Source organism: Artemia franciscana, chromosome 4 (genome assembly GCF_032884065.1).
Source record: "Artemia franciscana chromosome 4, ASM3288406v1, whole genome shotgun sequence".
NCBI classification, from domain to species: domain Eukaryota; kingdom Metazoa; phylum Arthropoda; class Branchiopoda; order Anostraca; family Artemiidae; genus Artemia; species Artemia franciscana.
Genome location: NC_088866.1, coordinates 35854072 through 35869822, shown reverse-complemented (window position 1 = coordinate 35869822; position 15751 = coordinate 35854072). Strand labels below are relative to the sequence as shown.

Here is a 15751-nt window from a genome sequence, read left to right as displayed (position 1 = left end):
TCAAAATAAAATGCATGTTAAATGTTCATATTTTTTAATAAATCCAAAATTATTCCGACTTTCAAGAGTAAATTATACATTATACTGTCAATCCAAATTCATTTTTTTTTCAGTAGCTAAGAGGGCTCAAAACAGCCCACAGTTCCCAAAATTTTAAAAATATATTTCTAGAAAAAACTGACTAAAAGAAAAAATAGTCATTTGTAGCTGATTCAGGAATAGTAATTATTATTTTCCTTAGTCATAATAATCAAATGTCATTTTAAAACAAACTTGCAGAAATTTTACACAGGTAGAAACCCATCAAAACGATGTCAGTTTTGCTGTGATGCAATTTTGAGGTGTACCAGGCTCTCCTTACAAAAATTCACAGATTTCTTTCCTTAGTAACATTTTGCTATTAAGAGTAAGGAAAATAATAATTGCCATTCCTACAACATGTTTTTAAGCTTCTTGCAACTATGGACTGTTTTACCTTTTGAGGTCCATTAAGGCAAGAGCGCCTGCAGAAATTTTTTCAGGGGGAGGGGGCAGACACCAGAATAGCAGTGGTGGGTGGGGGCATGGGAATATATTTAAGGATATATTTTCTTTGGAATAAGCTCATTTTTATTTAATAAATAATAAGTCTTGACTGAGAGTTCATACTGCAAACACCTCTTTTTGGATATAATCTCATTCATACAGTAAGAATGTTAATACAGTATTGTACTTCCATGTGGTCTTTTATTGAAATAATTTCATAATCGGACTTAAACTTGAAAATAGTTCATCTTGCACTTGGAATATATTATTTGACCTACATATTAGATTGACCTACTACACATATATTTTGATTGGAATACTGCACAGTCCCTGGCTATGAAATTTGGATTGCGCAATGACTGATCAAAATAGGAAGATTATTTTAAATCCGTTGCTGAACCTTGTCACCAGAACCATGCTTGATGGTCCGAAAATTGATCTGATTATCGGGAAAGCTGTGAGTTTTTTTTTTTTTTTTTTTTTTTTTTATCATGGCACTATTATCAGTGCTAAAGAGTTTTTGTATAAGGAGCTGAATATTCAATGCCGATGTGTGGAACATGCGAAGGATGAAGATAATATATTTGACGTATGTAAACAGTTAAATCAGGCGTCAAAGGATAATCTGCCTATTCCCACTTCTGTGATCTTCTCGCCTTCGCAAACCCCAACAATTGGGCAGGCGGTTTCGGCTACTTTAGTCCCGAATGTTAATGAACTCTCTTGAAAAATTGACGGCTTTTAGAGAATGCGACACATTTGGGCCCTGTATGGCCATCTAAAATTGATACCAACGTAAAAACTAACCGTGCCCCATCTCCTGCGTTTGCCGTTGTACTACAGAACTGTCCTTCAAACCTGGCCTTACCTAGTCCTCGTAAGGACTTTGTCGTTAAACTTTGCCCTGAGGCCTCAGGTGAAATAACTGAACTTAAAAAATTGGCTTCAGAATGGAAACTTGCTGTTAAGTCAAAGCGTGCAGCGAACAAAATTGCCGAGAATGCTAAGAACAGTACCTCAGGTATCTTGGTGAGTGTGAAATCCCTCACTGTTTATAGAGGTCCTGAAAGGCGTACCAGCCAAATACTGTGATAATTAAGTCAAATATTTTGTACCAAACCCCGTGAAAGTTTCACAGTGCAGAAAGTCCCGAGTGTTCAAGGTCTACTCTGAGTCGAAACAAAACCCGGATCCTTTCTTGAAAGTGTCTGTGAAAGTTGGCTACAAAAAGCTTTCTGCACAAGCATCTGTATATCTCCCAAAGCATTTTTTCTTGTGTCATAAAACTGGGCATCTGGCCTCCCAGTGCTACAATGCGATCACGCCTCTAATAGTGCCTCTCCGTGTTCGGAACAAATGTTCTGTCTAGAATGTGAAATTGCCTACCATACTTGTTACAGTGTAAGTGTCCCAATAACAACAGTCAACTAGCAAAGCCCACGGTATGATATGGATCAGTCTACTACTGCGCAAGCTGTACTTTCGTGGAATATTAATGGTGGACTTTTAGTCAAACTTCCTGTCATAAAAGGTTTCCTTTCGAAATGTGACGTATTGTGCTTGCAAGAATATTTTTTTGACGTGTCATAATTAAGGCCTTCTGACTTGTTAGAACCTTGTGCCGGTCAAGTATTTTGGATTACTGTGATTATTTTTTCTTGCTGTCCATGCAGAAGAGTATGTTACTGTGAACGTCTATCTCCCAAGAGATTACTGCAATGACCTATCAGAATCTTTATTTACTTCTGCATGTTACACTTACAGACACCATTCAAGTCACATGTCGAACCTTGACCATGCAGTTTTTTCTGCAAACCTTCAAGTGTCACCTGTTCACGTCATTACTGACTTCCAACTATCAGACCACCTTCCAATATCTGCATCTATTTCTTGTCCTTCTGCTCATTCTACTCCCGCCCCACAACCACATCAGCCTCAGGCCCAATTTTACAAGGGATTGGAAAAAATCTCAAGGTGATCTTTTCGCAACAATTACTAATTCTGTCCAACACAAATTTACAATTATTGCCGTATCCATTTTAAAAGCAATAAAACAAGCATTTAAGAGGCCAACATCCCCCATTATATATTGGTTAGACTTGGGCATGATTTGGAAAATAATCAGAAATTAAATTATAAATAGCTAGTTTTTCAACTGAAAGTAAGGAGCAGCTTTGAAACCCAAAAGAAACAGAAATCATTCTTCATATGAAGGGGGGTGTCTCCTTCTTAACGCCGTGCTCTTTGCTCTGAAGTTGCACTTCTTGTCGAAATTTTTTGAGAACATTTACTGAAATACAAGAGCCATTGAATTGGAAAGAGAAGGTTTTTCAAAGTATTAAAAAACTTTATATTAATGAGCAAGGAGTTGAGGGGGGCAGTTCCCCTTACATAGAGAATCATTCTAGTATAAGTGGCTCCCAACTCTTAGTTGAAATGGTTTTTTTTTTTATTTGTTTAACCACATTGCACCTCAAGGAAAAAAGTCAATATTTAAATGTTCTCTGTCTGGTTTTTGATGGGTTGAAAGGCTTAGAGAAAAATATTTTGTGGAAGGTCATGAAAAAAGTATGTCAAGTAAAGTAAAAGTACATATATGTGGAAAAAGTAAAGTAATGAAAAAAATAATAAAAAACCATAGCCTACTTATGAAATATAAGCTAGAAACTCCTAATGTTCCGTTCTATTGTGCACCAAATTGTGGGATGGACTATTTTTTTAACAATATTGCTAATCAAACACTGATATATTTAATGCTTTCAGACTCTGTAATTATAAAAGTAAAGTATTTTCAAAGTAAAGCATTGAAAACTGAGAAATAAAATTGGAATTTCTAGTGTTAGGTGTTATCAAAAACGACTGTAATTGTTGAACGTTACTGAGTAAGATTGATTATTAATTTAATTGAATTAATTGGGTCAATACAGTCACTCCTGGTAAAAAAAAAAGTAATAACGAAACATAAAAAAACATAACGTACATTCTGGGAGAAAATCCATAAGTATCCAAAAGTACAGCGGGTCTGCATACCTAATATGTTAGGTACAATTATTCTGCATATTAATGTAGTAGGAATTGTTTTCTAACTTCACACAGTCCAAATACTTTACTCACGCCCCATCCTCCTATTTTGCAAATACATAGCCCAAATTATATATTTTCCATATATTTGGTCACTTTTCTTTGTCTTGTCTCATGCTAAGCTGGAAGAAACTAACAAAAAAACTGGTTCTACAATTCATTAATGAATGAACAACTTGAGAAAGCCAACCATGGGCCAACATACAAATTTTTCCTACTCTGCTCTCTCTCCTTTGGTTTCTTTACCTAATAGAAAGAAACTTTGTCATCTTTCGCATGTAAATAAGCATAAAGACTATCATGATCTTCCTGGCAGCTCATCAACAACTGATGAGAATATGACTGTGATTTCAGCAACAATAAAATTTTACAGAATATCTCGAGGGACAAGCCCCTATAATTAACCTTTTTATTTCAGTAGTGTTCATATAAATTGCATGATTCTCAAGTCATGCCAGTGAGAAAGATGATTAAATTTCATTATCATCATTATCATTGTTTTTAGCAACAACTGGAAGTGGTTTTTAAAGTAGAACTGAATTTACAATATTGCTTGAAATCCTAGGTATTGGCTGTTCAAAATTCAATTCTTATTATATTTGTGTCAGTTAAATTTGTAAATGTGCTATATTTATAGTTTAGTTTCCTTTTGCTATCTTGGAAAAGTATTGGGCAAGGTGCATTTAACTTTCAGAAATGGATCTATAGGCCAAATAAGGGCTCTAAAGAATACTTTAATTGGTATTAGTTTAGTGTTCCTACTCTCCAGAAGGGAATACTTTAAAACCATGGATACTACTTTCAAAAATTCTAAAATAGCCTTCTTTCTTAGGTCAGGTTAGCTGTAGTTAATCATTCATAAAAGCATTTGTCTTTACTTTACCCCTCCCCCCCTCCAATCACGCTTATGTGCAAATATATAGGTAAATTTACAACATAATTGAGTTAGGATGAAAATGAATGTATCATTTGATGTCTTTTCTTACATGCTCTTTCATAGGCTAGTTCAATAATTGTTTTGGTAAATAGCTTGATTATCAGATTATTCAGATAGCATAAGAGATAAACTTACCTCCTCAATCAGAATTTCACCGTGAATCAAAATATGACTTTGTTTCCCTTGCAAATTCAATATTAAGCCCTTTACAGATCCTCAAAGATGATACCTTTTTGTCTTATTTTAGATATGGCTTGCCTGTGTTAGCATTAATCCTGTTAAAACCAGCTCACCCATAAATTGAATTTAGGGTGACAAAATCATGAATAAAAAATGCATAGGAAATATATTATATGGGCAATATGTTTGGATAAGTTTAGAAAGGATAGGTTAAGTTAAAGTTGTATTCACAACAGAAACAAAATGTCATATTTGGATATTCTGATTGCAAAGGTGAGTTTGCTTATTAGCTATCTAAATAATCTATTCATCAAGATATTTGCTATTGTATCTGGTGGAAATTCCATTTTGAGCCCTTAATGCATGGGCACCTGCAGAGGGGGTGCCCCCCCCCCCCCTGGAAATTTGAGACTAAAGTAATTTTGTGGAAACCAAAGGAGAGAGAGCAGAGTAGGAAAAATCGTGGAAAAATTTGTATGTTGGCCCATGGTTGGCTTCCTCAAGTTGTTCATTCATTAATGAATTGTAGAACCAGTTTTTTTGTTAGTTTCTTCCAGCTTAGCATGAGACAAGACAAAGAAAAGAATCTAAAGATATACAAATACATTTCCTAAATTTTGAAAAATTAACATTGATATGGCTCAAATTCTACTCAAATAACAGGAATTGTATTTTCACAACTAAAGTAAGAGAAAAAGCAACTAGTAACTGAAAATTAAGGTAAAATGTTGTTTTGTCAAAATTTCAATAGGTATAGACCTGGCATGTAGGCAAATTTCAGGGACCTCTAGAGAGAGGAGTGGAGGTGGGTACTTTAAAATACCTTCCCGGGACATACTTTAGCCTGTAGACCTATCCCTGAAAGTTTCATTTTCCTAACTGAACCCTTTCTGAGATAGCAAGAAGTCAATTAACTAGAATTTTACCCTCAAATCTTCCATTTGTGGTAGAGGGGAGAGTTCTGGGTTGTTTGCCCAAGATTCTGGTAATATGTTATTCATACTAATTGGGGACACGTTAGGCAATGGATTGAATGGTGGATAATTGCTTGGAGATGGCTGATTCTGGGTTCTAGTCTTTGATAATGGAGCAGTAATATACACAGGCTGCCTATATTGAAGAAAACCATAAACAACAAGGTTTGCATTTGTTAAAATATTTCTATCATGAGGTTCTGAGCCCATCATTTCACTTAACACCTTCACTAGCATTTACTTAGGGCTGGAAACTCCCAGTTTAAGTATTTTGATTTGTGACAACAAATTCACATTTACTGAACAAACACTTTGCTAATTCCTTACATACACAGAAAAGAACTCAAACTTTAAGAAAAAGATATTTAATCCTACCATTTAATCTTTTCTCGAATCTTGCAATAAGTAACGCCGCAGACTCGCAGAGTTTCAAATGAGCTTATCTTGTCAAAAACGATGTGGGCTACTTAAGATTTTAAAGGCTGCGCTAATACACAGGCAGAGTTGCCCATATTTAGAAAAAATCTGTTGATAGGTTCAAGTTCACCACCATTAAAAAAATTATCTTGCTATTCTTCTTACCGCTCGAGGCTGTCCTTGGTAGGACTAATTTGAACTATAACCTTATAAATTGTATCTTTCAATTTACTTGAGACAAGAATTAAAGCAATATGTTAGCTTTTTCTTTTCTAAAATAGAAAACTGAACTAAAGCGACCAGCAAGGATTTATTCTCGACTGATGATTTGTAATAATTGCAGTTTTTTATAGTGTGCCTACAATCGGCTATCAAGCTCTGGAACTTAATATAATTCGACAGCACTTAGTCAAAATCCAAGTTTTATTGATTTATACCCCGATTCAAAATGAACAAACATTGACTGATGGAGAATCTTGATCTTGTAGAATTTGAATCTTGCTTCTAGAAAGAACATTTTGTGCGAATGGAGAAGTTTTCAGTAAAAGTGTTTCCAAGAAACAACATTTCTCATGAGCATAGATACTCAGAGTCTTGATTTGACTATGACCAAGCCAAATGTGAATGACTTTATTTTAAAATTGCCTCCCAATTTTAAGCTTCTCAAAATCTACAGGCCCACGTTATGGAAAATCAAGAAGTGAAAGGCTCACTAGAAAAGTAAGTAACTGTAATAAGTTATATAATCCATAATCTGGAAGCCCAGATTCCAGAGAATTCGGAAGGTTAAGATTCATTTTGATGATATTTTACGAAAACTTCTGCTGGATTAATTGACACCATTTAAGCAATTCAGAAACAATTTAACAAAAACAGCTTGGTTATTGAAGATCCTTGGACAGTAAAATTTACTCTATTATGATATTAAATCATCCAGAACTTAACTATTGAAATCGTATTAAAATTGAAAAATACCTTACACAAAGATTCTCCACCTATATAAAGTCTAGTTGGGGCTTGAATTTCCGAACACGGAAATTTCAACATTTCAATTATCAAGAGACTCCCTGACACCCATCAATAAATAAAATAATTGAAAAATGGTAGAAAAAGGTAATTAATATCGCAACCATGAAAACTTCTTGTAGCTTTTGCATTCAACTACTTTGGCATACCGCAAAATTTTACTATTAGTGGTATGCTTATAATGAATGAGAAATAAAATAATTGTTATTCTTCTGCAGTCGTTCGTCCTCGATTAACCGGCGCAGCCCAATTTGTTGACAATGGTACGGACTGATGTGCACTTATCATTATTATAACTGTTTACAAATATAACTTATTTCGAGAATTTTTATTACTTATAACAAATGGAATTGCCATTTTAGCAGCACTGGAATAATTTGGAAGAGGCATCCGTGTCTGCAGAAATGTAGGAAAATATCTAAATACCAGATAGCGTCCATCAACTTTCCGATCTGAGCCTATTAACTAGGCACACAAAATTGGAACTTCTATCATTCTCCATCTATGTATCAAAGGTAAGAGTTGCGTAAAAAAAGAGACAAAACTTTTAATGCTGCTATTCTCTGCAAGAATCAGGTTAATGCACTCCAGCAAATTAAGAAACTGATTACTGAAATAGATTCATCAGAAAACCTTTGTGTGCTACCTTTTTCCAGACATTAATCACTTGTTTTTAAGACCTCTTTATTTGATTCATGGTCCTCGTCCATTTCTCTATACAATTAAATAAAAAAAAAAGTTTTTTTAACTGAAAGTAAGGAGCGACATTAAAACTTAAAACGACCAGAAATTACTTCGTATATGAAAGAGGCTGCTTCCTCATCAACGCCCCGCTCTTTACGCTTAAGTTTGACTCTTTCTCTCAATTCTTCTTTTTAAAACAGTAAAAAACTTTAGCGTAAAGAGCGGGGCGTTGATGAGGAAGCAGCCTCTTTCATATACGAAGTACTTTCTGGTCGTTTTAAGTTTTAATGTCGCTCCTTACTTTCAGTTAAAAAAACTTGTTTTTTTTATTTAATTTCTGAACGTTTTTGAATCAATGCATGTTTTGATTTTGGCTCTCCGCAGAGGAATAATTAAAATAAAATTTGCATTTTTTTTTTGGCTAAATGGCTTTCTCATAATTTTGATCAAATGATTTTGAGAAAAAAAGAGCTGGGGAGGAAGCCTAGTTGCCCTCCGATTTTTTGGTTAATTAAAAAGGCAACTAGAATTTTTAATTTTTTACGAATATTTTTATTAGTAAAAGATTTGCGTAACTTATAAATTAGCTTACGTAAAGAACTTTTGTATTCTCATATTTTTATTACATATATGAGGGGGCTCGCCCCCTTGTCAGATCCTCGCTCTTTACACTAAAGCTTAAATTTTGTCCCAATTCATTAAGAATGACCCCAGAATCACAAAAGCCGTAGAATAAATAGTTGAAATTACTAAAAATACTTTAGCGTAAAGAGCGAGGTATTAGGAGGAGGTGAGCCCCTCAAATGGGTAATAATTTCTGTTCGTTTTAAGTTTTAATGCTGCTCCTTACTTCCAGCTGAAAGAACTTTTTCATATTTATTTTTTCATTTTTTTTTTAAATAATGCTAGTAAATCCTGCGCTCCCTTCATGGAGATTTTCTTCCCCCATGACAAATTATCGATGGAAAGTTCCCCCAGCATATCCCCCTCTTCTCAACCCCTCCCCCAACCAAAAAAATCCTCCTGAAAACGCATGTACACTTCCCAATAACCATTGCTATATGTAAGCACTGGTCAAAGTTTTTAACTTGTTGCCCCTCCCACGGGGACTGTGGGGGAGTAAGTCGTCCCCGAAGACATAGTTATAAGGTTCTTCGACTACGCTGAATAAAATGGCTATCTCAGAATTTTGATCCGTTGACTTTGGGAAAATAATTAGCGTGGGAGGGGGCCTAGGTGCCCTCCAATGTTTTTGGTCACTTAAAAAGGGCACTAGAACTTTTCATTTCCGTTAGAATGAGCCCTCTTGCAACATCCTAGGACAACTGGGTCGATACGATCACCCCTGGGAAAAAAAAACAAACAAAAAAACAAGAAAACAAAAAACAAATAAACACGCATCCGTGATCTGCCTTCTGGCAAAAAATACAAAATTCCACATTTTTGTAGATAGGAGCTTGAAACTTCTACAGTAGGGTTCTCTGATACTCTGAATCTGATGGTGTGATTTTCGTCAAGATTTTATGACTTCTAGGGGGCGTTTCCCCCTATTTTCTAAAATAACACAAATTTTCTCAGGCTCGTAACTTTTGATGGGTAAGACTAAACTTGATGAAACTTATATATTCAAAATCAGCATTAAAATGCAATTCTTTTGATGTAGGTATTGATATCAAAATTCCATTTTTTAGAGTTTTGGTTACTATTGAGCCGGGTCGCTCTATTGAGCCCACGCCATAGTTCAGGGTGCGAACGTACTTCTAGAAATCAGAAGCTCTGAAAAGTGGTTGAGAAAAAAGTATCCGTCATCTGTTTTTTTGGATGACTTAACTATCCAGAAAACTGAGAATCCTAAATTTGCAGGACGTGAAGTTCAAACTCGATTTTTTGGCTCGTTCAGGTTTGAGCTGCATGTTTCTTTTAGCTCAGATATAATGAAAAAAAATAGTAAAATTCTAATTTAGTGTTATCTCGGAAAGGGGTTAGGTTAGGAAAATGAAACTTTCAGGAATGGGTCTACAGGCTAAAGTATATCCTGGAAAGGTATGGTACCTACCTCTACTCTCTCTCCCTCTAGAGGGTCCTGAACTTTGATGAACTTTAAAAATATGTGTGTTATAAAAGTAAAACCTTGCAAAATACATCTTCTGCTTGAATGAAGTACAACAAAATTGTTTTCAGCTTCACAAATTTGCTCAATCCCAATTTATGAGGTTTCAAATATATGCAAATACATTTCCTAAATTTTGAAAAAAAACATTGATATGACTCAGAAGTCTAGTCAAACAACAGGAATTGCATTTTCAGAACTAAAGCCAGATTAAAAGCAACTGGTAACTGAAAATTAAGGTAAAATGATGTTTTGTCAAAATTTCAATAGGTACAGACCTGTCATGTAGGCGAATTTCAGGACCCTCTAGAGGGAGAAGGAGTGGAGGTGGGTACATTAAAATACCTTCGCGGGACATACTTTAGCCTGTACACCCATCCCCAAAAGTTTCAATTTCCTAACCTAGCCCCTTTCCGAGATAGCAAGAAGTCACTAAACTAGAATTTTACCAAAAAAATTACAAAAAGTAAGCTTTTTAGCCCAGGATTAATGGACATATTCGCTTGTGGATTCTAAAATGTGACAATAAAGAACAAAAATTGTTTTCGGCCGAGCTAACTTTTTACTTTCTGACAAGAATCCATATTTTCTTGAAAAAAAAAAACATAGCAAAGGGTTAAAGATACATGAAAATCTGTAGTATTGACAAAATCCATGGCATGGCTTAACAATCCAAATTTTCATGGATGTTTTTTTATAGATATTACCATAGCAGTGTCATCCCTGGGTATAATTGAAATTCATTGACCTCATGAAAGCAATTTGTATCCACAGTTTTTAAACTTTCGAGAAAAACGCAACTGAAAAAATAAGTTTTCGTGGAGATGAATGCATGGTAGATAAAGAAAGGAATGAAACATTCGTTTAAAGTCGCTAGTAAAGGAGACAGGTTGATAAAATTTTGGTCGTATTGGATGAAATTTACTGGCAGATTTTTGCCCATTCTTTCTGCTGCTAAGGTAGTTGCGACGAAAGTCCAGGACAGGGCTTGGGTTCTTTTTCCACTTTGTTACGACAATTTTTCGTCATAGTTTTTGTCACAAATAGCCATGGCTTATCTTAAAGCTTGAACACGGTGTTTCTACATTGCCACACTACTCTGATTGTTCAAACTGAATTTTAACCCAAAATGTTTATAACTCAACTTCAGAAATTTCAATTCTTTGGTGAAAAAAAGTTTTACTGATTATCTTTTCGTTATTATTATTTATAATGCAGAATTATCATGATAAGATAAGAATTATCATTTAAAATTGTTAAGATAATTGTATCCGAAACGAAAATCAAATTTTTCATCAATTCTCTTGCTATCCGAAATACTCCACTAACCATCTCCTTACTATGAATGATAGACAAGATTATATGGTCAAAATTCCTACGACTCAAGGTTTAGTCAGATGAAAATAATAGAAGGTCTGATTTTCATTGCAAAAAACCATAGACTTTGTGTAGAGTCTCCAAAAATACCCTCTTGCCTCCATCCCTATTGAATTTTCAAGACATTTAGTCTTCATCCATTACAGGAAAAGATGAAGAAGTAAATATAATTGTGAATAATTATATATAAAAAGTTTAATTGTGCAATTATAATCTGAAAAAAAACATACATTCGTTATTATCCGCTCTGAAGAAAATGCAAAATTTCACATTTTGAAAATAGCAGCTCTGGCTGGTCACCGCTGGTGACCAATTCAAGAACTTTAAAGTTCTTGAATTTTAGGTACTTATAATCACCATAAAAAAGCCAGTTTCTTTGCTGAATGTAATATTACCAGAACTCTTTTTAGAGGTTTGGTTACTATTAGTACGATTCACTCCGTATATATAGTTCGCTACTATGAACTGTTAAATAAATTAGTGGCTATTATTTAAACAGTAAATGGTGCAATGTGACGGTCATTCAGGTTTGAATAGTTCTAGAGCAACTATCGGGGAGGGTATGTCAGTGCTTCTTTTTTTGGAAGACGGAGTGTTCGAATCCCACAATACATACTCCACCTGGAATAATTTAATGGGCACAATTATGCAAAATTAATACTAAAGATATAATTTATTCTTTTCTTATTATAAAAAAATTAGCAAGAGATTAAATATCAAAATTCATATAATTATCTACCCAAATACGTAATGAGTAAGGTCATTCCCCAGAAGCTGAATTTGTTCAGTAAATCCCCCCTCCGTTAAAAAAATTAGGCACTGTCACCTGAAAAATCCTTTTCAGTTCATGAGACCTCTCTTCCCGAAGAAATCTCAAAATGTACATTTTTCAGAGGGAATGTTTCTTTTTTGTAATTATTATGGAAAGATGAAACTCTTTCGTGAATCCCAGAGGCTTCAGTGGATGAAAACTCTATTTTTAATTAGGATAAATCTCAATATGATATCAAAACAGACAAAAATAGGTTTTTCTCTAGACAATGATAATTAAAACTGAAAACAGACACAGATTTACTTATAGATAACGAAAGCTAATCTTTACACTTAGTTCAGTATGTGAATTTTGTAAAAATGCCTTTTGATAAAAATAATGTAGTGAGAAAAAAGCCATTTGCGACTGATTTAAGAATGGTGACTAATTATCTCGACTGGCCTTAACAGTAATACCGGATGCACATTGCCTTAGGTAGTGTAGGTTAGGTAGCATAGATTATGGCATTTCACTTAGTTTTATTTACATTAAAGCACAAGCACTATTCTTATGATTCCAAAAATAGTTTTTAGGATTAAGAAACGATTTTGTATTGTGTTGCGAGAGCAACACTTGGTTTCGCGGTTTTTTTTTTTTTGTTTTTTTTGTTCCTAGCACCCCGATTTAAGCTTATTCCTAGAAAGTGGTAAGGGCCTAACCTCTGCAGTATTTACAGAAAGTGTGGACCTTAGGCCGGATTAATGAATATGAATTTGCATTTTGGAGAGCTTTGTAGAACTCTTGCCTGGGGCCAAAAAGGATGTTTTTTGCTTGTGTTTCTACCCATTTCTGTTCGTGATTTCAGCTGAGTTTATCATTCGGTTTTTCGCACTTTTGATTGAAGTAGAGAAATGGTATCAGGTATGCCTCTTAAACTTCAAAAGTTCTCTCAATGCTGAAGAAATTAGAGTTTATCCTTTGCTCCTTTTTAAGTAATGACGTTAAAAACTTGGCCTACGGCAAAAAAGTCAACTTTTGAACTAAGATAGATAGATTTTTTTTTTCGACGGCAGTCGACAGCTCTTGATGAGCTTATCAAAGCATATGTCATCTATTTTTTGATAGAAAAGTTCCTTCATGAGATATACCAGTTTGAAAGTTTAAAGGGGTTGACAACTTCAGTAGTAAGGTACACGCTGAAACCAAAAATAGGCCGATACAGAAATGCTATTAGATGTGCCTCTTAAAACTTTAAAAAGTTCTCTTATTACTAAAGAAATTAGAGTTTAACTTTTGCTCCTTTCTAAATGATGGTGTTAGAAACATGGCCTCGGCGAAAAAGTCAACTTTTGAACTAATACAGATAAATTTTTTTTTCGACGGCAGTCGATAGCTCTTGATGAGCTGATCAAATAATATTCCATTCATTTTATTGTAGAAAAATTCCATCATGAGATATATCAGTTTGAAAGTTTAAAGGGGTTGATTGATAGTAAGGCACACACTGAAACCAAATATAGGAAAATGCCAATTGTGAGACAAGCAGGGAAGTTTTAAGCAACAGTCGGCTGTTAGCTTATAATCATCTTTGGCAATGAGGGGTTCGTAACTTTTGCTAGTTAGTGTACCTAATATTTGTTTCCGGTGTATTTGATGGGAAGACCAATTTGGTTCTAGTGGTAAGACATGTTGGAGACTTATAAGTAATAATTGGCTGTTAGGCTACAATCATCTTCGGTGATGAGGGGTTTGTAACTTTTGCTAGTTGCAATGAGGGGTTTGTAACTTTTGCGAGTTGGTGTACCTAGTATTTATTTTAAGATCCTTACAGATTAACAACTTCAGCGTTTAATCGAAGCAAGGAAACAAAACCAAAGTGTTGCTCTCTCAACCTTTACTCGGCGACGCCGCACGAAGGTTGCCGCAACACCTCACGTTGCCCATCCAACGTAGATCTAGTTTTTATTTAAGCAAGTCAATGAAAGAAAGAAATGTCTCACTGCTAGATTTTGAAAAATCGATGTTGCTTACTACCCCTACATTTATGTCAATTGATTCCCCTCTTTGCAAAAATAGTCTGTGAAACTGAACTGAAATGTCACAACTTTCACCTTTTACAATTGAAAAAAATACTAACAACTAGTTAATAGTACAATTTAATAATATATCGATCACTGACAACTAAAAATACAGTATTGTCATTAAATAAAGACAGACTCGTTTTACCTACAGTCTATTAAAACTCAAGGAGACATATAGAAAGTTTTGTTATTTTTTCTATCCTAAAACTTGAAAAGTCCTAAGAACTGGCAAAACCTTACCCCAATATGTTATAGAATGAGGCCTCAATAGTTTCTTTATAGCACCTATCAGTGACCACTGAAAATCCTTTTAGAAATCCAGGAACTACTGAAAAGATTTTTAACACCTTGCTATAGTTTTCCACTAATAATAGTTTAAAAAAAATACAATGAGGTGCCAGAGAAAAGGAGGCCAGCCGGTAACAGGTGTTTTATCTTACTTATTAAACCGATCAGCTCAAATTTTGGACTTATATACATATTTTTGAAATTTAACAATTCTACAGACCCATTCCTAAGGTTGTAGTAATTAAACGAAAAAATTGATAAATTAAATGGCCGCAATCGTAGAATCATATAGTATAGCTACGGCAAAATTCTAGATAATTTGTCTAACTTGGAAAGTGTTCTTGTTATTTTCCTTTTTTGGAATGAATATATATTGCCTATTTCTAATAAAATAAATGATAGTGCTCTAAATTGATACCATTTTCATGCCTAGACTACTATAAATTTATCAAGTGATTATCACTAAGTTAAAAAATACTTAACTTCCTAAGCAGCCTAAGTTACGTGAATTAAACAAATAGAGTTCCAAATAGGGATAAGTTCTTTTACTAAACAGTGAAACAAATATATACAAAAGCTCTAAATATTTCAATCACATAGTCAGTCATCATTATCAATAGAGTAACTAAAGAATTAACATTAAAACAAAATATATTTACACTGAAAAAAATAATAACTTTGGGGTTACAGCAAGTTTCCGGTCCATTGACTTAGAGGGTTTATTAACTGTCTTGACTTCTTTAATATTGTGTTGAATTATTAATTAATGTGGTACAATGTTCTTTTCTTCTATTTAAAAATGAAACGTTGCTGAATTTACAGTTGCTGATAATACCAACGTTACGTGAGCTAAGTAAAAGTATAATTCGTGTAAAGTAAATTAAGCGGGTTTCCCATGCCAATGTAAATGGAACGAAAAACCAATGCACATCCGGCATACAAATTTGCTGCGAATATAGTTTTACGGGAATTACAAAAAATAGCCTCCAGCCCCGAAAACGGCTTCGAATCGAAACAAAAAGTACGACATTGGAATTGTTATTGCTAAAAACCTTATAAATGAACAACCTCTTGGCTCAAACAACGAGGAAAATCCCTTTTTGTACGGGTAGTTCTGATGTTTTCTATTTTTTCTTCTTTTCCTCCTTCACTGCTAGTGGGACAGAGATTTTTAAGGACCCACTTGACAGATAGCTGCTACATCTACACCTGCATTTACAAACATCTACAAAACCGCATTTTCATATATAAAATGATATCGTATCTTTTGACAAAAGATGATATAACAAACGGAAAAAATAGTTTTAGTGCTATTTTACA

General features: G+C 34.3%; 1 protein-coding gene across 1 annotated transcript in view; it reads right to left on the bottom strand.

Annotated features, from left to right (window-relative positions):
• LOC136026364 (WD repeat-containing protein 36-like) overlaps nt 1-6207 on the bottom strand; it is a 62180-nt gene extending 55973 nt beyond the window's left edge. The window contains exon 1 of the mRNA XM_065702896.1: nt 6073-6207. The gene's annotated coding sequence lies outside the window, so the exon portion shown is untranslated. The remainder of the gene's footprint in view (nt 1-6072) is intronic.
• Between the last annotated feature and the right edge of the window lie 9544 nt (nt 6208-15751).